At 36.4% G+C, this 27,897-nt stretch overlaps 1 protein-coding gene across 3 annotated transcripts in view; it reads right to left on the bottom strand.

The window, feature by feature from the left end:
- nsg2 (neuronal vesicle trafficking associated 2) overlaps positions 1-27,897 on the bottom strand; it is a 56,019-nt gene that overhangs the window by 14,642 nt on the left and 13,480 nt on the right. The window contains exons 1-2 of one of the 3 annotated variants that reach the window (XM_087299220.1): positions 26,057-26,951; positions 5,066-5,220 (exon numbers count right to left, since the gene is read on the bottom strand). The gene's annotated coding sequence lies outside the window, so the exon portion shown is untranslated. 3 annotated transcript variants of the gene reach the window in all.

Below are 27,897 nucleotides of genomic sequence, written 5' to 3' on the forward strand. Positions count from 1 at the left end.
GAGGAAACCCACACGAACACGGGGAGAACATGCAAACTCCACACAGAAATACCAACTAGCCCAGCTGGGACTTGAACCAGCGACATTCTTGCTGTGAGGCGACAATCTTATCCACTGAGCCACCGTGCCGCCCTTACGTAGACATTTTCAAAACAAAGGAGCTACATTTTTGTAAACACTTCTCATTATTACTATTTAAAATAAACATAGCCAGTGTATGACTTACAGATAAAGATTTTTCCCTTTATTTACAAGACAACATCAGAGCTTCATCAAATATTCAACAGCCTCAATGATGGTTTGTGCTCTCCTAACTTTGGTGTGAAGTGCATTTAAGGTTCTAGATAATTCCTGTTTTTTTGGCACTCGTATTACACAAGAGAAGACTGAATAAAAGTCAGACAAGTCTGCAAGTTTTGTTTTTCTTTCTTCTTCAGTATTCTGCATTACTCACGACTGACTCACTGCTTTAGAACACAAACCTGTTTGCTGTCCCAGAGTGCAATTTGTTAAGCAAAAGCTTGTACCTTTGAGAAGACACATTAATAAATACACCAATAAATACACAGATGATAACAACAGTTAATCTAAATAGCTACTTCCCAAATATAAAGCTTGAATTTACATTAGACGAGATAACTGTGAAAGCATGATTATTCTTCAGACTATATAATCGTACAACCGAAATAAATATTGTTGCATCACTAATTGTTGTGCTGTTCAAAACATAAAATATGAATGTGTCTGAATGAAGAAGAAGCCTTCAGCAATGCACTGCTTTTGTTGTGCAAAATACAACATTTTATAGGTTTGTAAACACAAAAAAAAATCAACTGGACAATGCAGTTGTTTTAAAATACAATAAATTCACATTTTAATGTAGAAAAAGCCAACGTGGGTGTCTTTTTAAGCACAAATATAGCATATGGGCTCTTATATGTAGTTGTGTCATCACTCATATAGCAAGTCCAGCCTGATCTCACGAGAAAACGTAAGTATTTTACGTTTTGGCAGTTTAGGGGCTAATTCATACGAATTTGTACGAGTTCAGTCGTAAGAAAATGTACGATTTTAAAAAGGAGGCGTGGCACCTAACCCCACCCCTAAACCCAACCGTCATTGGGTGATACGCAAATCATACTAAAATGTACGAATTAGATCGTACGAATTTGTACGAATTAGCCACTAAATGAAAAAGTTACGAATTGCCGTGAGATTGTGTTGAGCAAGTCATATCTCTCAGGCCCTTCGTTTTGGATGCTTTTCATGAACCGGCCCCCATAGCAAACTAATTTAATATCCCTGCTCCTGGTATATGTGAAAGGGTTAAACCTACCCATACTCCGAAACAAACTCTTCAGTTTCCCAAAACCACTAAACCTGTCGCTAAATAAAATCAGCCATGTTCATATATTATAGTAAATCGGCCACAAAACAACTGCATGAACAGATATAATACAACTAATGTAAAACAAGTCCTAGTTTAATGGTCTTCTCCGCATGCACTATCTAAATTTCAACCAAGCCTAAACTAAAACTAAACAGTCCACTGCGGACAACAGTGTGATCGCATCTCTGTTGTCTTCTTTTCCAGCAGCACTTTTTTTTCACATCCCTGTCATCTTCAAGCGCGGTCACCTCACAGGATGCAGTTCAATCTGTCACACTATATTTGTCTTGACAAAGCAGCTCATACAATAAATCTATGTGAACCAAACTGGAAATCCGCAGCTTAACGAAGGCAATTCTCAGCCAGACCAAAGTAATTTGTCAGGGGCGATTAGTTCTGTGAAACGGCAGGCCACTTTAGCGTTTTGGTCCCAGAAACAGCAAATGGATCTTTCTGAGGACTGGCTAATTAGAATTATGCAAATGAAGATGGAAGATAAATGAGAGAAAGCCAGTTGACATCTGAACATTTCAGAGCTCTTCCAGATATTGAGAAATGTCTGTGCTGTCAAAATGCAGCAACCTTTCTGTTATATCAATGAAATTAGCTATTATGTTAAAATGACCAGTAACAAGCACTATAAATCATTCATTTATGACACCAGAGCTGTCACTGGAAAAAAAACTGTATAATGAAATGGAGTTTTGGAGTGAACTTTAGATGAAAATAAAAGTTTCTAAAGGGATAGTTCACCCCACCCCTTTTGTTTCCTACTATGGAAGTTAATGAGTCCCAGAAACCAGCATTCTTCAACAAAAAAAAGAAACCCATAAAGGTTTAAAACCCCACGAGAGTGTACATTTTCATTTATTTATTTTTCTTTAGCTTAGTCCCTTATTTATCAGGGGTCAACACAGTGTAATGAACCGCCAACTATTCCAGCATATGTTTTACGCAGCCAATGCCTGTATCCTCCCATTAGGGAGAAGTTATCAGCATCAGCTTGACAATTATTTCAGCATCGATATCGCAATGTGATCATTGGAAGTAGTGCCCTATCATGCACCAGACACAATAAGGCTCAAGACGTATTTTCCAGTTGTTACTATTTTCAGACCAGTGCAGCTTTTGTATTATGTTATTATTGTTATTATTATTAGTAGTAGTATTTATTATATGCATATTTATATTTGTTTTATTAAAAACAAGCTTAGATTTGTCCAACTGTCAGGTTTTGGACCATATGGGGCATAGGAAAGTGTGTTTGGATAATTTTACATTGGACAGTTTTTTGTTCACACTTCATTATTTTTGTACATTTATTCGTTCGCTGGAAAATAGAACTGAACTTAGAAATAATTTTGAAAGAAATCTTTGCACTTAACAAACAAAATTAAATATGTAGGCTAATGGATGTCTTCAGTAGAGTGCATACAACTGTGTTTCCTTATCTACTAAAGAGAAAGTAAAGAGGCCGAATGGAGGAGGCTCGTTTTTTATCCTCGCGCTGCAGATGCTCTGTTTAACCGTTTTCTCGCTGGTGAAGCATTGCACCTACAAAGTCCATCATGTAAATAGCAAATGTCCCATGGCGCAACTCGACTGACTCTTAAAGGGTAAGGGAGATGAGACTTTGATTGGTTTATTCTCAAAACACACCAATAACTCAATGAGAGAATAAGCACAACCCTGTTAGACCATGCGCCATGGCGCAGAGTGTATTTTTCCATCCTTAAAATATAAAAAAGTGGATTCAGAGATGTCCTTAATGATTTTGCCATGCGCTTTAGACTTTGCGCCTAGATCATCAAAATAGAGCCCTTTATTTTAATTATATATTTTTTCTTAATTGTATTTATAGATTGTTATGCATGAACAAAATAAATAAATAATAATATAAATAATGAACACAGAAATGCACTGAAAATTGTACAGACTACAACGAAATGTGTATAAAAGTTTATAGATTGTTGATTAGATTTTATGGAGATGCAGTCCCACTGCAGAATCATTCCAATCCACCTACCATTATGAATCTTTCCAAATAGAAATATAAAGTCATTTTGAGAAATTGAAAATTCATATCGCAATAAAAATTCATATTGCAATATATTCCTAAATTCATATTGCAATATATAGCTCCCCTATGAATTAGAAAATTTTCACAGTATGTCTGATAATATTTTTTTTTTTCTGGAGAAAGTCTTATTTGTTTTATTTCGGCTAAAATAAAAGCATTTTTAAAATTTTTGAAAAAACATTTTAAGGTCAAAATTATTAGCCCCTTTAAGCTATATTTTTTTCAGATTGTCTACAGAACAAACCAACGTTATACAATAACTTGTCTAATTACCCTAACCTGCCTAGTTACCCACATTAACCTACTTAATACAGCTTAAATGTCACTTTAAGCTGTATAGAAGTGTCTTGAAAAATATCTAGTAAAATCTTATTTACTGTCATCATGGCAAAGATAAAATAAATCAGTTATTAGAAATGAGCTATTAAAACTATTATGCTTAGAAATGAGTTATAACAATTATTTTCGTTAAGCATAAATTGGAAAAAAAAAAATAAAAAGGAGGGCGAATCCAGGGGGCGGTAAAAATTCTGAATTCAACTGTATATATATATATATATATATATATATATATATATATATATATATATATATATATATATATACAGTCTTAAAAACATACGGTATAGATGAATTGGAGGAACTAAATTGACCTTAGTGTATGAGTGCATGTGTGAACCCGAGAGTATATGGCTGTTTCCCAGTATTGGGTTGCAGCTGGAAGGGCATCCGCTGCATAAAGCATATGCTGGATAAGTTGGCTTTTCATTTCGTTGTGGCGACCCCTGACAAATAAAGGGACTAAGCCAAAGGAAAATAAATTAATTTATGACTCTTTTTAAGTCATAAAGATCTCTATATAGATTCACTTCACATTTAATCAATATTTATATTTGACATCTCTAGTATGATATCATTAAAGATGACTGATGAGAACTACCAATGAAGAGTAGGTAAAATGTGAAATTCAGTATCAGCTGGATTCATTTCATCTAACCATTATCTGATTTTTTTTCTCCCATTATCCACTCACTCACCACAGGTTAAACAAGCCTGATGTCCTTGCCCAAAATTGGCTCGTTTTGAACCATGTTGCTAAGCGGTGGGACTACTGCCAAAATGGCTGGGTGCCTTTCACGCTCTGAGTAGCATTTAGTTGAACCACTTTAGTGTTTTAAACCTGCCCCTAAAGGGATGCTTTTTAAAAAGTATGCTGTTTTTATATAACAATGTATAAAATCTGGCTATGATATGCAGAATAATGTCTTGGGTGGCTTCAATCTGAACACCTGCTGTTGCTGCCAGGATAATATAAGTATTAAATATCAATTCATTTTTGTTTTTATAATATTAATGCTTAGGAGTCTCTGTAAACATTCACATTGTCTTTTTTTACATCCCCAACAAAAGGAAGACTTCAAAATATGCTTCAATCTGGCAAATCAAATGTAGACCGGGGACAGAGTTGGCATAAAACCAGGTCACTCCAATTCAAATGTCTATGAGTTTGTGGCACACAAGACACAGTGCCATCTGCTTTGCTGTTTGTTTTCCCATCACCCCCATAAAGTGTATTAATCATTATCGTGCCCTACAGATAAGCCTCAAGGTTGTGTGGCCGTTTTGTTGTTGTTGTTTTTCTTGGTCGCCAATGTTGTTGTTTTTTTTGTGGGGTCAGAATAATCTCTGTTCAGAAAACCATAATCCCCGGGGTGGATTTATTCAGTAGCTCATCTTCTTTGGAGTGCTGCTGATATTAATGCTTTTTTGCTGATGCTGCGTGTACTATGGGCATATATGAATAAAAATAAAATACTGCAAGTGGTACCAAAACTGGCTTGAAACTCACAAGCAAATGTTTGCATTTCCCTTTGTATTCTGCCTGGATTAGCAGAATTGTTACAACATTATTCCCCAAAACAAGAAACATTCCGGTGAAAAAAAATGGTAGAGCTGCCTCTGAAAATATAATACAACAAGACAATATTTTGTCCAGTGACATTTGGAAAAATATATATTTGTGATCCTAACACAGTGTCTACAATGAACACAAAAAAATTATCAAATTTATATATACTTGTGTGTCAAGCGCACGCGTATGGTCTGGCGCGGCCTTCGCACAATCACATGCCGGCAGCTAGCTCTCTGCAACTCTCGCATGGTCGCCCACTGAAGCTAAGCAGGGCTGTCCCTGGTCAGTACCTAGATGGGAGACCACATGGGAAAGCTAGGTTGCTGCCGGAAGTGGTGTCAGTGATGCCAGCAGGGAACGCCCAACCTGCGGTCTGTGTGGGTCCTAACGCCCCAGTATAGTGACGGGGACGCTATACTGCTAACTGAGCGCCGTTTTTTGGATGAGACGTTTAACCGAGGTCCCGACTCTCTGTGGTCGTTAAAAAAAAAAATCCAAAAAGAGTAGGGTTTAACCCCGGCATGCTGGCCACTCCCCACTGGCCTCTGTCCATCATGGCCTCCTAATCATCCCCATATTCCAACTGGCTTCATCTCTGTCCAATCAGCTGGTGTGTGGTGTGCGGTCTGGCGCATAATGGCTGCCGTCACGTCATCCAGGTGGATGCTGCACACTGGTGGTGGATGAGGAGATTCCCCCGCCCATTGTGTAAAGAGCTTTGAGTGCCCAGAATAGCACTATATAAATGTAAGGAATTATTATTATTATTACATAGCCCTCGCTATGGCTGACACTGATGCGTACCTCTCAAAAAATGTAACTACATGTTGCAGCGAAGCGCGGCACAAGCTCTGGGATTGGTCGGCTTGGTAGTGGTGACGAGCGAGGGCTGTGCTGACAGCAGCAAGCCCGGTGGAGTGAGTGTGTGGAGGAGCTCCAAATAGACTTTTGTTTGTGTTTACCTTATGAAGAAAGTTGTTGCACGTCCGCTGGTTCCCACCTCTGAAGGAGTGAGTTTTAGCTACTTGTAGTGTTCAGAAAAAAACAAAACTCCCATAAAGGAACTCGGAAGTGTTATTGCAGAGCAACACAAGCAGCATGCAGAGGTATGATACATGAATGTGCCCCTCGCAGATTTCTGCATCTCGTTTATATATACTATGAACAGCAGCTACGCTAATTATTCTCTTTTAGGGCTGTGCAATTAATCGAAAATCCCATTTCGATTTCGATTATGGCTTCTAACGATTATGAAAAACCATTAAGCGAGATAAACGATTATTGCATCTTATACCAAAAGCGCGAAAGCACGCGGTCAGCATTCGGTCTCATTCGCACACTGAGACGAGCAGAGGAGCGCATCTAAAGTAATCTTAACATAAGCGCTTTAATGGTCAAATAGGTGTCAAAACGCGGGGATTAGTGATTATTCATTTTAACCCTCATTTGCGTAATAAACAAACGAGTTGAGAATCAACAGACACGTCAAAGAGAAACCATTAAAGTGACAGTGCGAAATGCTGCCGCCTGTTTTATCATTAATCAAACGACGAGAACATCCCTTACTGCTCCTGACTGAAGGATTTTTGTAGCTAAAATGTTTTTCTTAGGGTGAAGATGCTTAATTCACAGTTTGTTTTATATTTTTATTCTATTGTATTTATTCCTCTTTCCTTTGCAGGTTGGAAAATAACTGTATATGTATATATATATATATATATATATATATATATATATATACAGTTCAAGTAAGAATTATTAGCCCTCCAGAATATTAGCAACCCTTTTCCTCCAATTTCTGTTTAATGGAAAGAAGTTTTTTTAAACTTATTTCTGAACACAATAGTTTTGATATATCATGTCTAATTACTGATTTGTTTTATCTTTGCTATGATGACAGTACATAACATTTTACTAGATGTTTTTCAAAATACAAGCATTTAGATTAAAGTGCAATTCAAAGGCTTAATTAGAGTAATGAGAAAAGTCATTGTATAACAGTAGTTTCTTCTGCAGACAATCAAAAAATACATTGCTTAAGGGGGCTAATAATATTGACCTTAAAATGGGTTTCAAAATAATTAAATCTGCTTTTATTCTAGCTAAAATAAAACAAATAAGACTTTCTCCAGAAGAAAAAAATATTAGAGGAAATACTGTTAAAATTCCTTGCTCTGTTTAACATAATTTGGGAAATAGTTATTTAAAAAAACTAAATTCTCAGTAGTGCTAATAATTTTGACTTCAACTGATAATCGTTTAGAATAATTGTGATTACAATTATGACCAAAATAATCGTGATTATGATTTTTTCTCTTTATTCTCTATTTCCACCTGGGGATACTCATCCCGAGGGCCTCAGACTAAGCAGGGCCACTGATTCAATCCAAGACCAGCGACAAGATGATCCCAAGGTTTTCATAATCCTGGACCAGGCCGTATCCTGAGCAGCTGCTGTGGTGGTCATGGCGGAGTGGAGAGTATGAGAGTGATTCCTGTGATACTCTAGGGACAGATGAGTCTTCGCTGAGATCCAGCATTCTCCAGCCTCCAGGGTTTAGACTGTAGCTCTGCACAAGACGTTTGGCCAGAGGAGAAATGGTCGTGCCCAACTGAGCCTAGTTTCTCTCAAGGTTTTTTAATTCTTCACTTTTGCCAATTCATGAAGTTTTTTTCCTCGCCGCTGTTCGGGATCTGTAGAGCTGCGCATCGATGGATTTGCTCTTCAGTGTTTGGATTCTCAGTAGTGATTATTAAACCACACTGAACTGAGCTAAACTGCACTGAACTTAAACTCTGAAAACTGAACTGACACTGTTTCAATTTACTATGATCCTTTATGTGAAGCTGCTTTGACACATTCTACATTGTAAAAGCGCTATACAAATAAAGGTGAATTGAATTGAATTAAAAGTATAAATGCATGGCTATGCGCAAGGCAAGCGCAGTGGGTCATGCCGATCGCTCGACACAGAAGTATACCAGCCTTTAGAAGTAGGCGTGAATACAGTGCAGAGTAAATGGCTATACTGTCTTTCCGCAAATCATGCAGCTTGTGTTTGTTTTATCCCAAATTTAGCTATAAATTGGACATTACATTTTAACCCAATAAAAGGGTTGGGTTTATCCATTTATCTACCCAAATTTGGGTATAACCAACCCATCCAGCAAGTTGACAGTGTATGACATCACCATGTTACATGCCCTAAAAACCTGACCACACACCATGTCTGTGAAGAGCCCATCTTCCTCTTTCTTCTGTAAAGACGTCAAGGACACTACAAAGCAGTACTGTCAGATTTTATTATTTTCGCATTGAGTCTGTCCTGTTTCCCCTTCTCTCCTCTATTGTGTTCCCATCCTGCTCGCTCTGTAATTCTCTCATCCCCTCCACTGCATTTTAATAAATGCTGCATGGCCTTCTCCCAGCTGAATGTTCTGCAGTTCAGGACATCACTGACGACCTCTCTGGCTCATGTTTGAAAGAGTTTTTTGCTTGTTAGAACACTGCTAATGGTTTTGATTGTTCCTCCAAGATACATTTGTATAATTACTGTAATCATGGTGCAATTTAATTAACTTCTTGTCCATTAGGCACTCTATCCTGATACACAAAGCCAGGACTGTGGGGTTTCTTTTTTTAGTTTATAATATGTCTGGTGCTTGTTTACTAGCTTTGCTAACTAAATAAACCATTGTTGCATATACACACACACACACACACACACACACACATACATATATATATATATATATATATATATATATATATATATATATATATATATATATATATATATACATACATACATACATACATACATTATATATATATATATATATATATATATATATATATATATATATATATATATATATATACACACACACACACGTATACATATACACATATATATATATATATATATATATATATATATACATACATACACACACACACACACACACACACACACACACACACACACACACACACATACATACACACATATATATATATATATATATAAACCCCCTTGAAAACAGAACCAGTTTAATGAGTACAGTATTTTCGGTCCCGCTTTATATTAGCTGGCCTTAACTAATAAGTACTTACAATAAAATTAATAATTCTGTGTAAATACAATCCCAAATAAGAAAAAGTTGGGATAGTATGGAAAATGCAAATTAGGAATTAGGGAGGCAAAAAAGAAAGTGGGGATTTCAAATTTACTTTGACTTGTATTTCATTGCATATTTCATGTTTTGTCTAGTCAACTTCATTTAATTTGTAAACGTACATCCTTTCCTGCCATTTAGACCTGCAACACATTCCAAAAAAAAGCCGGGGAATGAGCAGTTTAAAGCTGGCAATCAGGTAAACTGGTTAAATAATGATGTGATTTGAAACAGGTGATGTCAACAGGTGATTGTAATTATAATTTTGTACAACAGCAGCACCCAAAAAAGATCTAGTTCTTTAGTAGCAAAGATGGGCTGAGGATCACCTGTTTGCCAACAAATAAGTAAAAAATTATTGAAATGTTTTAAAAACAATGTTCCTCAAAGAAAGATAGCAAGATGTTTGGTTATTTCACCTTCAACAGTTCATAGCATAATTAAAAGATTCAAGGAATCTGGAAGATTTTTAGTGTGTTAGGGGAAAAGGCGCAGGCCTCTGATCCCTCGGGTGGCACTGCATCAAGAATCATTATTCATTTACAAGTGATATCACAACATGGGCTCAGGACTATTTTAGCAAACCTTTCAAGAACCACATTACATAGTTACATTCACAAATGCCAGTTAAAACTGATATTGTTGTGATATCACAACATGGGCTCAGGACTATTTTCAGGACTATTTTAGCAAACCTTTCAAGAACCACATTACATAGTTACATTCACAAATGCCAGTTAAAACTGTATTCTGCTAAAAGAAAGCCCTATGGTAACAGTGTCCAGAAACGCTGTCGACTTCTCTGGGCTCTGAGGCATCTGGGATGGACCATCACATAGTGGAAACGTGTACTGTGGACAGATGAATCTGTATTTCAGGTACTTTTTGGAAGAAATGGATGCCGCAACCTCCAGACCAAAGAAGAAAAGAATCATCCAGACTGTTACCAGCAACAAGTCCAAAAGCCAGGGCTCCTGTCAAAGGTATCTTGCACTTTTATGATGGCAGCACTAAAGTTGAATAGTACATAGAGATTCTGAAGCACAATATGCAGCCTTTTTTTTCAACAACACAATGCAAAAGCACATTCTGCACACATTACAAAGTCCTGGATGCAGAGGAAGAGAATACAGGTACTTGACTGCCCTGTCTGCAGTGCCGACGTGTCTTCAATAGAGAATATGTGGCGCAGTTTGAAGTGCAAAATGCAACAATGAAGATTCTCTATGTTTTTATTATGAGAAATCTGGAAAACTAAAGTCCTGATTCAGTGAAACTCCCTTGCTCCTTGCTGCCTCCACAACAGCAACAATCGCATACAAGCACAGCCAGACCACTCTCCACCCCATATGTGCGAGCAGGCTATCCGTCACAATTTCCCCAGGGGTTCAGAGAATCTCAATTTCATCTACTCTTGCCGCATAACAGTGGTTCCCACAAAGCAGTGATGCCAGTCAATAAATAAATCAATGCATCCCTGAGCTTGAGATGCCAGAGACTCATTGTCCCAGAGTAACTCTGTTATGAGATGTGAGTCAAGGCAAACCACAGAGCATTAAAACATATCCAGCTCTTAGTTTTATTAGATAAATAATACCTGAAACAGATACTTTTGAAACAACACTTCCTTTTGTCTAAGGATAAAAGAGCCCGGCCATAAGAAAAAGAACAAGAACTCAAACAGTTGTAAGATTTGCCTTAAGCTTCATCTCTTCCTAAGCATTTGCTACTGACATCCAGCAGTGAAACAGGGTGAGGGAAAATCACATGCATTAGACATCAAGAGAACAGTAAAGTTTCTTCGAGAAAAAAAAAAAAAAACAGCTTTGTACAGTTTTGTACTAGAGGTTCTTATGTTACACCTACACCGAGCAATACGGTATGGTTCACTTTAGTTTGGTACCATTCACCCTAAAGCAGAGGTGGGCAAACTGCGGCCCGATGAACACTTTTTTAAAATGCTTCTTCTGACTAACGGTTTGTTTTCAGAGTTAGCAAACTAATCATGCAATACAAGTGAACGCTATTTGATGGCAGTATTGCACGAGTACAGTTAGTGCAACCAGTAGAATTAGAACACACTCAGGGATATTAAAATGCACTAAATGACTGAAAATAAGTCAGGCAAAAAAAAAAAAAAAGACTCTGAATGTCTTGTGTTGAAGAAAGAAGGGACAAGAAAATACTTCCCTAATAAAAAGCTTTTAGACAAAAAGCTTTAGGTCTAATATGCCAAGAAAGTATTGCTGTTTTTAAAAATTACAACCCAAGGGGCCGATCACACCGCACACTTATGTTCCAAAAATGCGAGGTGCACTGCACTGCCATTTTGTTGACAAGTAAAAAAGCAGCGCGGTACGCTTTTTTTATGTCGTTAGGCAAGGACTGAATCAGCTGGGTATTTTGCGAGAGTGTTGCTGTTGATATTAATATGACTTTATTTTCAGGCTCATTCACATTAAAACACTCATAATAACATGACTTAGAATAACAAAGACTAAGTTCCGTTTTATCTCATTGTTTTAAAATGATTGATATGAGCACATTAATACAAGCTCAAATAAGATTGTTGTGAATATGACTAAAATTATATAATAATTGCAGGTTAAATGTGTTCATTTTTGTCATAGAATATATTTTCCATGCGTACATCCACTTTAAAAAGTTCTTTTATAAAAGATTTGTGGTTTCATCAAGTTTTATGATGATTGACCTGTATATTCTAAAAGCAGTGCACATTAGATTATCGTAAATTTGACTGAATAGAAACTTTAAGAATTATATTTAATGTGTTAATATGAGGTTTTTTCTATTAGACAATATCTTTTCTATTCTCCACTGTAAAAATGATTACATTATTATTATTATTATTATTATTATATTTTATAAGGGATTATTTTTTTGTTTTATGATGATTGATAAGTAAATATAAATAGCAGTGCAATTTCACTTGACTTGTAAATTTGACTCAATAATAACTATTAACAAATCTGTTTTGTATTAATGTGACATGTTTCTGTCCAATATTTCATGTTTCATGCATACCGCCACTACAAATAAAAGTTTTTGTTTTCTAAATTTTTTTTTTTTTGAAGGATTTGACATGTGGCCCTTCACTTGGTTTGCAAAACGTGATGTGGTCCTTGGGTCTAAAAAGTTTGCTCACCACTACCCTAAAGGCTGATTAATACTTTTGCGTCGAGATGGTGACCCATTGTGCGTAGTCATGCATTTATACCTCTCTGCGTACTGTTTGTGTTACTCTGCAATAACACGTCCGAAACACTAGCTGACAGTAAGTTTTCATGTACCTCTGTGTCATGCTTTTTCATGGGCGAAGAGGATTCACACTTTATGACATGGTGCATTACCCTGCTGGAAGTAGCCGTCAGAAGATGGGTACACTGTGGTCATAAAGAGACTGACATGGTCAGAACAATACTCAGGCTAGGCTATGGCGTTGACACGATGCTCTACTAATGGGCCCAAAGTGTGCCAAGAAAATATCCCCCACACCATTACACCACCAACACTGATGCAATGCAGGATGGATCCATGCTTTCAAAATCTAACCCTACCATCAACAGCAGAAATAAAGACTCATCAGACCAGCCAACGTTTTTTCCAATTTTCTATTGTCCAATTTTGGTAAGCCTGTGGGAATTGTAGTGTGTGACCAGCCCGTCTGACACCAACAACCATGCCACGTTGCAAGTCACCTTTCTTCCCCATTCTGATGCTCAGTTTCAACTGCAGCAGGTTATCTTGATCATGTCTACATGCTTAAACACATTGTGCTCTATTTTGACGGTCCATGCGCAAAACGCAGGGCGCAAACGCTTTCAGAGCATGTCAGAATGTATTTTTGCTAATTTAAGGACGGAAAAATCTGCTTTGCGGCTTGGCGCATGGTCTAAAAGGGTTGAGTTCATTTTCTTAATGAGTTATAGGTGTGTTTTGAGAATAAACAAATCAGAGTCTCATCTCCCATTCCCTTTAAGAGCCAGCTGCGTCGCGCCATAAGCGCATTTTGACGTAAAGTAAGTTCACTTTTGCTTTTGCTCTCGTGGGTAGGGAAACCTTTAGCACAGACATCAATTAGCCTATAAATAATTAATTTTTCTAGCAAACGAATAATTTCTAGCAAACGAATAAATGAACAATATTAACCAAGTGTGGTCAAAATACTATATAGTTATTTCCAAATACACCTGCCATGCCCCATATGATCAAAAATTTGACAGGTGGACAAATCTAAGCTTGTTTTTAATAAAACAAATATAAATATGGATATAATAAATAATACTGCTAATAATAATAACATTATACAAAAGCAAATTGAATGAACTAAAAAAGCCTCCTGAGATGAAGCAAGTAAGGCAGTGGTTTTTAAATCTTCATTTAGGCTAGAAATTAATATGTTTTGTAATATTTTAATCGTTTATATATATATATATATATATATATATATATATATATTATATATCCTGTATATATCCTTATATATGTATAATATCTCCTTAAGATATTATATATTTTTCATATGTAAAGATATTTGTGTATTGCTTTGCATCTTGTTTGTAGTGTTTAAGACAGGCGCACTTTGCGCCAGACAATAGACCGACTTTGTTCTGGTCTAAAGATCAGACTATTTACAGTTTCTCAAAATAGCAACGCACCAAAACATGCCTGCTTTTTTAGACCAAAACGCCTATGGGCGCACATTTGAGCGCAAATGCATTTGCTATTTAAACAGCGTGGCGCAACACCACAAAATGACCCTTGCGCCGAGCTGAAAGTAGCAAAAGAGTATTGCGCCGCGCCTTGCGCCACATTGTGTCGGGTGTATGATAGGGCCCATTGAGTTGCTGCCAAGTGATTGGCTGATTCTGATTAGAAATTTGTGTTAGTTATTTGGGCAGTTATACAGGTGTACCTAATAAACTGGCCAGTGAATGTACTTGATTAAAAGTGTAAAAGTGTCATCTCCGCCTGTTTGTTTGGCATGCCATGCATCACAGTGTATTTTTGCATTTTCTTGTGGACAGAGATTTTTTTTTTTTTTTAATGAAAGCGGGGAAAGCTCCATTTATAAAAATACCTATGTACAAGTGGACATGGGCTTTGTTTACTGCAGAAACATTTAACAACATTTTTATAGTGCAACAGCACAAATATTAAGACGTGCTTTTAAAATCTTATTATAGCCTAATTAACTTTCTTTTTTGTAAATTACCCATTCATCATAGACATTTTGAATAAGCCAAAACAGTCTTGACAACCATTAACACAAAAGCACTGTTTGGCAGCGTGGCTCTCTACATGAATAGAAATCCCTTTCTGTTTCGTACAAGGAGAAGTGACACAAATGAAAGAATTCTCCTCAGGGTAGGACAGAAGTGTCATGTTCAGATCCAATTACTGTATCTTAATATGAGCCAATTAGGCTGGGTCTCTTTGGAGATACCCAAACTGAAGAGGAAAAGGGAACAATTTAAAAGACAAACACTGTTTTTAAAGAATCCTTTAGAATCTTTAAACCAAAAGAAAAAAAAGAGCTCCAGAGAATAAAATCTTGAAAGGCATTTCTTTTATCCTGGAACTAAAAGTGCTTTGTGTTTTTTTTTTTTTTTACTGCGGCAGAGGACTTACGAACATATCATAATATTTGCTTTCTTCTCATTATCATTAGTGTTTCATTGTGATTAATAGGATTTTATTGATATGCAAGCATGGTGAATTTAAAGGGATACGCAGTAATTAAATTGTACTGTTAATTTAAACACCCTCGGACCATCCAAGATGTTGGTATATTGGTTCTTCAGAATGCAATTAAGCTTAGATTAGCATGTAAAATGGTAAAGGTGCCATATGTTGCACTCATTCAAAACGTTTATTCGTCTGATATCTAAATATTAGGTTTGTGGCTTAGGTGAGTTCACACATTCTCAAGATATGGTTTAATATGCTTATTTATTACTTCATAAATTAGCCCTAGAATCAGAAGGTCCTTATTGACCATATTTGGAAGGGTCATTAGCTCTAAGTGCTTGCTCTCTCTCACACATTACAAACACACAGTGCCGAGTGGTTTATTTCAGCATGAAGTGAGTGAGCTATCTATTTCAATCCACCAGACAGAGTAATCTATAATAAAATATATGTTATTCTACAATTAACTCAACAAAAGAGACTGACAGAAATGTATTCTGTTGATCTTTTAAGTTATAATGTAAATGTAAACACAGCCAAGAATTACTATCAACCTTTGAGGTTTAATAAATAGGCCCTTACCAATTATGGCCTCCCAAGCATGTTATGAACACATCACTGCAAATACAAAGCAAATATTTTTAAAACACAGTCACAATGGTAATAATGTAATGAGCAGTGCCCACAATATCAATATAATATATGTACACTATCACGATATATTGAATATGGGCATATGTAATGTGTTTTCCAAAATGTCCCTCTCAATCTTTAAATTAATAATGTTGCACAGACTGATCGTATCACCATGAAACAATAATATACATTTAGTTTGTGCCTATATTTATATGTTTCATTTTCTCTCTCTTCCATTATATGATTCACAATGACAAGTTTTGAGCTACAAATCATCCCTAATGTTCGACTACAGAAACAGGGAAGTTGTAGCTGTCAGGAATACTGCAGTGTTAATCTAACTTCCTCTCAAGTGTAGTCTGCTAGCGATGTGCTAACGGCTTCTCAGATCCAGCACCGAGCTAGAAGGTTTCTGTGGGGGGTAATCAACAATATGGCAGAATAACAAGACTGCCTCTCCAGGGCCGTGTCTCTCACACCAGCGAGCCTGTGGGCATTTTGGCCATTAGCCCTGCTAACAGTGTGCGCTGAAAGACAGAGAGCGAGCGAGAGAGGAACGCTGCCGCTGGGAAAGATGCTCCATGCTACTAATTGCTCCCCAAGCACCCCATAGGTGCAGAGGTAAGAGGCTTCTGCTCCAGAGAGGCAACAGTGTCATAGAATAACCTGAACTCATTTTGCTGTGTAGTCACATACAGAGAAATGCGTGTTTTGCCATTTTTCCTGGCAATCTTTTTTTTTTTACTGGCATTGGCAATTTTTCTGACATGTCCTGTAAAGTTTTATAATAACAGAAGGATTGAGGGCTTTCAAAATGCATTATATCACATACGGCTTCCAAAGAAATCTAAGGAACATATTATTACACAGAATTATTAGCCCCTCTGAATTATTAGACCCTCTGTTTCCCCCCCCCCCAATTTCTGTTTAACAGAAAGAAGATTTCTTCAGAAAGAACACATTTCACAACATAATAGTTTTAATAACTCATTTCTAATAACCGATTAATTTTATTGTTGCCATGAAGACTGTAAATAATATTTGACTAGATATTTTTCGAGACACTTATATACAGCTTAAAGTGACATTTAAAGGCTTAACAAGGGTAATTAGGTTAACTAGACAGGTAAGTGTAATTAGGCAAGTTATTGTATGATAATAATGTTCTGTAGATTATCGAAAAAAAACGAAAAAAAAAAACTTGAGCTCGGAGATAGATGAGCCCAACGCTCCAGCCTGGTCAATGAGCATTAGGAAGGATACAAGATCCGGAAGTTCTCGATAACTTCCCAAGAACAGACCGCCAGCTGCGCCAGTGTGTACGTATTAGGTGCCTGTGACTTTAAATTGTGTTACATGTTTTTAGACTGTGGGAGGAAAAAGCAGTACCCGAGGAAAACCCACGTGAACACAGGGAGAACATGAAAACTCTGCACAGAGAGTGTGGACTAGCTCAGCTTCTGTTTAAACGAACAACCTTTTTGCTGTGGAGCTACAGTGCTAGCCACTGAGCCACCGTGTCGCCCGATCCTAGAATTAAGGAGGAGGGAGAAGGGATGGATTGGGGGGTCTTCCCAAATGAAGATGAGGAATGAAGTTTAGGCTGGATATTTAAGGAATGATCTGATTAGCTAGCTCATGATTAGTGATAGGGACAAGCTGCAGTCAATCTTATCACGTGCTCCTCTTGAAATTAGTTGGTACTTTAACTCCAACAAGACAATATTTCAACGAATTAAGGACTTTTTAAGGCCTAAAACTTTGTTTTTGAAATTAAAGACTTTTTAGGACTCACAGACCCCCTGCTATGAATATTGTCATTGCTATAGTCATATTTCTTAAACTTAATTTTATATATATATATATATATATATATATATATATATATATATATATATATATATATATATATATATATATATATATATATATATATATATATATATAATTATTATATTTTATCTAATAATTATTATATTTTATCATAATTAAATATAATAATAATAATAATAATAATAATAATAATAATAATAATAAGTCAAAAGGCAACTTTTATGACCATTTTACGTTTCTGAACAAATATTAGTATTTTAAAATTTGGCTATTACTAATTATTGTTGGTGTTACTTTATTTTATTTAAAACCATCTGCCTTTAACGTATCTATTTGTTCTGTATTGCCTTATATATATATATATATATATATATATATATATATATATATATATATATATATATATATATATATATATATATATATATATATATATATGTATGTGTGTGTATGTATATATATATATATATATATATATATATATATATATATATATATATATATATATATATATATATATATATATATATAATTTTCTTGTCGGCTTAGTCCCTTTATTAATCCAGGGCCGCCACAGCGGAATGAATATATATATATGCACTTATGCAGGTTTGTTTTATACAGAACTGCAATCCTTCATTTGGTAACATCTATGATCTTATAGGCTGAAAACCATTCCAAAATGTCACTTTACAAACATTAAGTTATTAGGCTGAGCATGTAAACGTCCAAAACTGTCCACAATAATAAGTGGGTGATATTTCTATCTACAAAGCTCTAGACAAAAGAGATGGATGTGATTCACCGTCAGTGGTGGAAGGTGAGATTAATCAGGGTTCAAACAAAGGAAAAGCCATCTGGTGTCATAAATCATCTCTGTGGCTGTGAACAGAGCACAGCGCGTCCCACAGCAGTTCAAATGCACTGGCGAATTTTAACATGACAAACGACTCCAGTAAGTTTGCCTGAGCTTTTCGTTCAACTCTAATGACATCACTGACTTCACATAATATTCCGATGGCATTAAAGTGTGATGTAATACCAGCAATTTTATGACAATAATGTTTGATGCAGAATATACTGAAAGTGAACCAGTGGTAGGAGTTTTGCTCTATATTGTCATTGACGTCATCTCCATATTTTAAAATATAACTCCTCCATGCCTATAGACCATTTCAATGTATGCTATAGAAATTGTAAATGCAAAAAAATGAAAAATGTAAAACAGGAAATAGATTGGGGGCATTGCTTTTGTTTACATCCCTCAAAATGGTCTATAATTTGAATGAACTCAAGCACATAGTTTGGCATTAAACCGATTGATTGATTGATTGATTGATTGATTGATTGATTGATTGATTGATTGATTGATTGATTGATTGATTGATTGATTGATTAAATGTAAGTAGTAGTAAATGTCAAAGTATTAGGGAAATTAGGAAAAGTATTAGGGCTGTGCAATTAATCAAAAATCTGATTTCGATTTTGGCTTCTAACGAATATGAAAAAACATTAATCAAGATAAACGGTTATTGCATCATATAACGCCCCCTTTCCAGTTGTACACATGTGTTGCTCTTAAAAGCACGAACGAGACAGCATGCTTCACACACACAGTCAAAAGCATGCGGTCAGCATTGGGTCTCATTCACACACTGAGACTAGCAGGGCACACGCAACTAAAGTCATCTTATCGTGAGCTCTTTAATGGTCAAATAGGTGTCGAAACGCGGTGTTTAGTGATTATTCATATTAACCCTCATTTGTGCAATAAACAAACGAGTTGAGAATCAAAAGACGTTAAAGAGAATCCATTAAAGTGACAGCGCGCAATATTCCTGCTGCCGCCTGTTTTTATGAATTCTCCCGGTCCTCCCGATCAGCCAATCCGGGCCCGATGCTGTATTAGTTTTAAGGATGCACCAAAATGAAAATTCTGGGCCAAAACCAAGAACTGAAAATTGTGAATGCATGTGCCTGAAAACTGAAACCAAGGCTGAAAAAGCTTTGCAAAAATTATTCCTTATTTTATTAAATAATATAAAGTAATTTTGCAACAAAAAAATAAAAATAAAATAAAATTAGCACATTTTTTTTTTATTAAAGATTTAGTTTTGGCATTTTGCCTTTTTTAGATGGGACAGTATTGAGACAGGAAGCGAAGTTGGAGAGAGAAAGAGGGGTAGGGTAGGGAAATGTCCTCGAGCCGGGATTCGAACTTGGGACGCCCTGACATGCTACTGCACCATATGTCGGCATGCTAACCACTAGGCTTTAGCGCCGACGATCACTTTTTTTTTTTTACCATGAATGAGTCGAGAGGCATAATTTTACAAATGTTGCCATGACAGCACAGATTGACTGCAAGCAGCAAAAACAATTCTGCCGTACTTAACAAAACCGTCCTGTCGGCACATTATTTGAGCAGACTTTGTTTATGTGGTCATCATGTGTGGTACATGCATAGATAAGTGTACATGAGCGTAATATCCACAGAACAGGATATTGAGCTATATTGATTATTATCTGTATTCTGTTCAAGAAAGCATTAAGGTGAATAAATGTTGATTTTCAGCTTTGTAATTATCTAATATTTTGAATAGTTCTACAGTTTTGGATTGGTAATAGTAAGAGGATGTAAATAGTGGGGGCTGAGTGTTTCCAGCTTGCCTTTGGAGACAATAATCACCATCACTCAACACGATCAATCTCTCTGACAGCGACTGCCCCCCGCGTAACCCGGGGTCACTGCTTGACAACATATGGTTTTGCCCAAGCAAACGATTTGTCAAATCCAATGAATTGCCATCATCTGTAGGGGGACGCTACAAGCAATCCAGCATTACAGCAGCATAGCACGGGTGGGTGACAATCGTCTCTGTTTCCTGGCACTCCCACATGATTGGGTACTTTATTTTGTCATTGAGCAAATGCCCAGTGACAATTTACTGCCTGACTAGGAAGAATAGATTTTGGCAGCTTTATACAAAGTGGATTGTGTGCCCTAAAATGCATCTCTCTGCATGGCGGTCTCCTTTCTGTCAATGACAGGAAGAGTTACGATGCACCAACAAAGGCATTTCAGCTTGAACGCTTTCAGACCTTCAAATAAAGATAAATTAGGGAGAGAATGCATGTGCTCAATGACATTTATGAAAAGTATTGGTTTAAATGAATATTCCAAATAAAAGGTTACATTTGTGTAAATGTATATGCACTATACTACCTTTATATCTATGATGTACGGTTGCCCTTGCACTAAACAAAAGTAATGCATATATTAGATCTGATTTTGACTGTTCAATTGCTTGGAATTAGAGATAATAACCTTACATGCAAAAGCTTGCCCAATCTGGCATAATACAAGACTTCAGCCGCTCATCAGTCTGTTTTCATTGTTGTCAGATTCTCCTTTTCATGATGATCATACATATTCAATGGGAAACAGATAGGGACTGCAGACACACATTCAGTCTGTGACCATGAAACCACACTGTTAAAGCACAAGCAGAACGAGACTTGATTTAATAACCATAGACTCATGAATGACATCATCCTGAGAAAATGTCTCCCACCAATACTCCCCCAGCATGTCGTTGGTGCCTGTGCATATCTCTCAGTGATCCAGGTTGTTGGCTTTGCTGCATCCCCATACCATAAGGTTTGCTTTTGCTTCTGTCATTAAATGGTCTAGATCAGGGATGCCCAAACTTTGTTCTGGAGGGCCGATGTCCTGCATAGTTCAGCTCCAACTTCCTACAACACACCTGCCTGGAAGTTTCTAGTATACCTAGAAAGAGCTTAATTAGCTGGTAAATAAATAAAAATAAGGACACATGACAGCTGAGCGGGACTCTTCAAAATAAACCATGAAACTCTGACCAATGTGAGGAGAGTTTACTCGCACGTGACTTGTTTTAGCTATTTTGGTCTGTTTAGAAACTTTGCCATGTGAAAGAACAAAGAGCAACCAAGAATAAAGAGAAACATTAGTCCCTTTCACACAGTGATACCGGTAAATATCCGGAAAATTTACGGAACGGCTTTACTAGCATATTGAAAAAAGCGCTGTTCACACAGGCGAGGACGTTACGGAATTTTTCCTGGAAAGAGCATTCACACATCCATTTCAAAATACCGGTAAATATTGACATCATTAACCAGAAATGAGATCTAAATGGCTGGGCTTGTGTTTGTAAACATTTGACTACATCACAAACTCTGTGGATGGATCAGTATTGTGAACAACTTCGATGAAAACATATAGAGAAACACTTTCACATGTCGAGATGTACAGGAAATGTGTGTGTGCTCATGGGCTGTTTCACAGGCACACGCAAAGCTTAAAGGTAAACAAACAACGGCTTATCATAAGCATCTTGTCGATAATTATTTACACGATTGGCATTAAGATGAACATATAAACGTTATCTGACTAACATCCAGCAGCTAAATATGTCTGTTAAAATATTCAAAGGCTTTTATTCTCCTAAACCGCGCAGACATGAATGCGTCTGATTGTTCTGATTGGCTAAAGCAGGCGTCTCACGTCAGCACGTTCTAGACGTGCACGCGCTCTTTCCGGCAATCTTCCTTCTGCGTTCACACAGCGCAGCATTCCGGCAAATTACCGGTAATGTTACAACTTCTCTTTCCGGAAAATAGCCAGAACGAATTTACCGGTATTTTCAAAGAGGACCTGTTCACACATACAACCTTTCCGGAAAATTGCCGGTAATTTTCTGGAAAGGTCCGTATGTGTGAAAGGGGCTATTGTAACAATTTTAGTCCCTGTTTCAGAACAACTAAATCAATGCACAGGTGTGAGAGCACCCTTATTCTATAAACAATCGAGAAAAAAATATTGCTTAAGTGCGCTAATAATGACCTTAAAATGTTTTTTTTTTAATTATTATTTTTATTCTAGCTGAAATAAAAAAAATAAAACATTCTCCCGAAGACATTTTTTATGGGAAATATGGTGAAAATTCTTTGCTTTTTTAACCTCATTTGGAAAATATTTGAAAAATATTCATAGGAGGGCTTATCATTTTGACTTCAACTATATATAATCTACAATGGAAAGATTACTCCTCACTCTCATCAAAATCTCAGCTCTATATAGAAGACATGTTTCTCCCCTGCTTGACTATCTGCCTCCGGTGTAGCAGCTTTTTTTTTTTTTTTCAACCTCTTTTATATTCCTTGCTCCCTCCCATTTTCTCTCCAGAGATGTTAAAATGGTAGACTAAACAAGAGGTGAGCGGCCCAGGCGGTGCAGTGTGGGTGGGTGTGCCAGGATGTGAGTGGTCCTTCAAGCGAGTATACGTCTGCCGTTTCTCAGCCCTTCTCCTTCATTCTTATTCTGCAGCTCTCCCAGAGATCCACAGACTGACAGGGCAGCATTTCAGCTCAGTGTCCTCTATTCCTCTCTCTCTCTCCCTCATGTCTGCTGTCGGCTTGACATCCATTCAGCTACGGGATGTAAGTCTGAACTCAGGATTGTGCAGCTACATCCAAGGATTAGCTGGGGATCTGTATTGCCCTGCGGTTGAGAATTTGTGTGTGCAGAGACTCTCCATTAGGAAGCTTTATTATTTTCAGGCAAATTCATAATAGGTTTGCAGCAATGATAAAGGTTCTGCAGAAGTGTATTCCTGGAGTTTGACACAATTATTGCCCCTAAATATACGTGTACAATAATACTTTAAAACCTTATTAAGCACACTTCATCGCTGAACATTGATTTAATCCTTAGGTGATCTAAAAAAGGGTCACACTTTACAATAAGGTTCATTAGTTAATGCATTTACTAACATAAACTAATCATTAACAACACTTGTACAGCATTTATTAATCATAATTGAACATTTACTAATGCATTATTAACATCCAAGTCCATGCTTGTTAACATTAGTTAATGCACCATGAGTTAACAATGAACTAACAATGAACTAGCATGAACAAATACAGTAGTAAATGTATTGTTCATTATTTATTCATGTTAGTAAATGCATTAATTAACATTAACTAATGAACCTTATTGTAAAGTGTGACCAAAAAAAGTTTGTCATTGTCTCTCTGAAATTAATGCTGCATTGGACACTAAATTACAATAATATCTAGGCAGATTTTTTAAAAACAAAAATACATCGGTGAAACTGGTTGTTAACATGATGATAGGACAGTTTATGTTTAGCATATGACTGCACATTTAGACTATCACATTTTAAAGCATTGCTACAGGGGGACGCCAGCGCCTATTAAAGGGGGCGCGAGACATTGAGGCGTGCACCCAGGTAAATTATGATGACGATTTGTATGCGTTCACTAGAGGCAATAATATGATTATTGTTAGCTCCACAGCTAACTATCAGGTACCTGTAGAGTTAATGCATCCCAGTAAAATCTATTTAAATTAAATTGACTGGTTGATTTTCAAAAATAATGACGGTGAATGAATTAAAGTCAAACCTGTGAGCCGTCTGACGAAACAGTGCCCTTCTGAATCAAATCAGCAGGATCTTTCACTTACTTTGAAGACACTACTGGCTACGTTTACATGGACATCAGTAATAGTTATTTGCCTTAATCTGAATAAGACAATAATATAATTACGTGAAGTGCTTTTTGAAAGTTGCGTCACCAGGCTATTCACGTTTCCTGCGTGAATTCACGAGTCCCATGTAATTTTGGGTGTTTTCTCTTCAATTTCTCGACTTTAACAGCAGTTCCGCAGTTTAACTTTCACTCATGAACATTTCATTCATGCCCCCGTGACAAACTGGGGTATTTGACGCGAATATGAAGGACTGGTTGAAGAGCGTTGCTTTTGATACCGCACGTCGAAATATTCCATTTAATTGCTCGCGGTCTCCCAACTTCGTTCTTCCGAGGTGACCTAGCAAGACCGGTCTTCACAAGATCGCAAGTACACTGCCAACTTATCCAGCATATGTTTTACGTAGTGGATACCCTTCCAGCTACAACCCATCACTGGGAAACATCAATACACACTCATTAACACTCATACACTACAGACAACTTGGCCTAACCAATTTACCTACACCGCATGTCTTTGGACTTGTGGGGGAAACCAGAGCACCCGGAGAAAACCCACTCAAACACGGGGAGAATAGAGCATGTAAGGGGGGGTACGAGATCAGGTGGATCTCGAGAACTCCCTGTGGTAAAGGAAGAAGGGGTGGATGGGGGGATTCTTCGGAAAACGAAGATAAGGGAGTCATTTTTGCTAGGCTACTTATAGTGAGTTTGGATTAATCTGATTGGCTAACTAATGATTGTAGATGAGAGACCAGCTGCAGTCAATCATATCATGTGCTCCTCTCGAAAGTAGCTTGTGAAAGTTCACGAAACATTTCAGGGCGCAGGGAATCAACTTAAGGGCAGAGGAATGGACTTTTGCGACATCATCTGACATTTTTACTGAGTACATTTACATGAACACCAATACTCTGATTTTATGATTAAGATAATACTCTGACTAAGAGTCTACATTGTAAGCAGCGATTTTTGATTACCTTAAAGGACCACCGAGTCGCGAAATGCAGAGGTTTTTATTTCCGTTCCCAATGCGGTAATAAATCCCATTAAAACAGCACTCTTCTAGCAGTCATTACTTCATATTTTAATCCAGTGGTTGTCACATGAACAATATGTTGCTGAATGAAAGTGAACTGCTGAACTGCAGTTAAAGTCTAAAGAATAAAAATGAAACACCCGAAATTGCATGAAACCCCAGAGGAAATGCTGGAAAGCCTGGTGATGCGACATTATTTGTTTTATACTGAAACTTTCCTTCTAAAAGCACGTCCTTGGTCTCATCCATATTTTTTTGCATGTTGAACACACGTCAGCCAGAACAGGAAATAAAAAAAAACTGCAACTGTGGTAATTGTGTTCATTATTTTACGTGTTAAATATTTCAAATTAATCGCATACGTTAATGCGCTAATTTTGACAGCACTAATTTCTATGTTTGTATTATTTGGGTTTTTTACCAAAATCTGGTTCAACTCCATGTCAACAGCTCCTTTAGAAATGGCATTGCCAGGAGAAAACATGACGTCTTCAATACTTAATTTCCCTGCTGTAAATATTTGTACCTTAAACTATAAAAAAAAAATTTATCTTTTGAAAAAGTACTACCCCATTGACAGCTTTTGTGCTTTTAGTGTAGAATGACATATCATATTACTAGCATTTCGCTAACATGTTTTTAAATGGCCAAGATTAGTTACACTAACAACTACTACTCTTTTCCAAAATTCAATCAAATCCTAATAAATAAAACCAAGTGTCTTTCTACATCATTTCCAACTAAACACTTCTTTTGTAATGTAACACATCAAGTCAAACTAACAGTGCTGAATGTGTTTCTGTAAATATGTGTAGCACTATTGTTGGGGCCAAACACTTTATCTGCCAAACCCCCTAGCCAACTGCACTAACAACAACAACAGAAAAATTGCAGAAAAAAAACTCCTCCCCGTTTAATTAAGCTGTCTTAATACCACATTTATTCTAAAATGATATGTTAATATGTTCCACTTGGCTGCATAATACACCAAGAGACCACAACTCTCCTTTGTTTTCAACATTTAATGAGGGGGAACATTCCTTCTTCACTTGCTTGTGGAGCTACAGCAGGGAATATGATAAAATCCAACTGGGAGGCTTCACACAGCAGCGATCACCCTGCAGTTAGCTTTTTCTTCTCTCGATAACTTGTTCTAGACAACAACCTCACCAACGGTTTCCTACAACAAGCTTTTACAAGAAATGCTCAACTACTCTACGTTTCCTTCCATACCTCAAAAAATAAAAAGTGTTGCTGAAGCTGAATGACTAGGACATCTCTACGGTGTCTGTGAAAATACATACGTTTAATATGCTTTATTTTCATAGTGCACTGATGTTGCTGATGGATTCAATCAGTGTTATTTAAGAAGGAAGTTGATCTTAATTCTATTGTTGGCTGTCTTTTTCATCTGCCTCTCCAATGACCTTCACTGCTACATTAAATGTCCCTCCAGACTCTCAAGCGCTGCATTAATAAAAAAAAAATTCACACTGCCAACACCTCGATATCACACAAAAGCCTTATAAAAACTGCTTCCGGGATTTAGTCCAAATAGCTGAATCAAAGAATGTTAAAAGAAGATGGCATGTTTTCAGCAGTCACGGCACTTGAACGTAGTAGATATTTAGGACACATTTACAAGATAGAACTGTACTAAAATATTAAAAAGATGTAGATGTACAAATGACAACACGGTCAAAATTCCTATTCACAATTTGTGAAAATGTCAGTATTTACAGTGCTCAGCGTATATAAATACACCCCTCACAAATTAAATATTTTTTATAGGAAGCTATACAATATTATATTTGTCCGAATACATTAGATTAGTCAGTACTGAAGCCATATCTGGAGCTTATCTAACAAAATAACTTACGATAATGATCTAAAAACTAGTACACCCAAATGTATATGTTATAGAAAAATATTAAATACAAATGTAATAAAGTGGAAAAATCAAGTGAAGCAAAATAATTGAAAAATTTAGAAAAAAAATGTAGTAATTTTTTTGCAAAATTTAGCTTTAGAATTTAATTGATGACTAAAATATTATTTTATAACATTTCAAATAGTTCGATTATCAAGAGACCAGAATGGCATAAATATATAAATATAAACCATTTTTGTTGAAAATGCTGTTAAAAAAAAAATAATAATAAAAATATATATATATATATATATATATATATATATATATATATATATATATATATATATATATATATATATATATTAACATGTTAACTTTGTCGTTTTGGGATAATGATATTAGCTAGTTGAAACACTGAATACAACTTTGGGTTTGTCCAAAAGCTTAGGCTGCTGACTTTGAGCATAAAAGCACCTCATAAAACTGATTCATTTTGCATAATGCTTTGATCAAGTACAACAGAACAGCTTTAGTTGATAGTTAAGCAAATATTTGCTTACTACCATACTAACTTCTCACTAGAAATGCAACCAAAATTAGAAAATGCTGGTCCAAAACAAATCTACACTAATTGAAACCCAAGAGATGCATTTTTTAGCTCAACTGTCAGAAATGGCAGGAA

Source organism: Danio rerio, chromosome 21 (genome assembly GCF_052040795.2).
Source record: "Danio rerio strain M-AB ecotype USA chromosome 21, GRCz13ab, whole genome shotgun sequence".
Classification (NCBI taxonomy): Eukaryota; Metazoa; Chordata; class Actinopteri; order Cypriniformes; family Danionidae; genus Danio; species Danio rerio.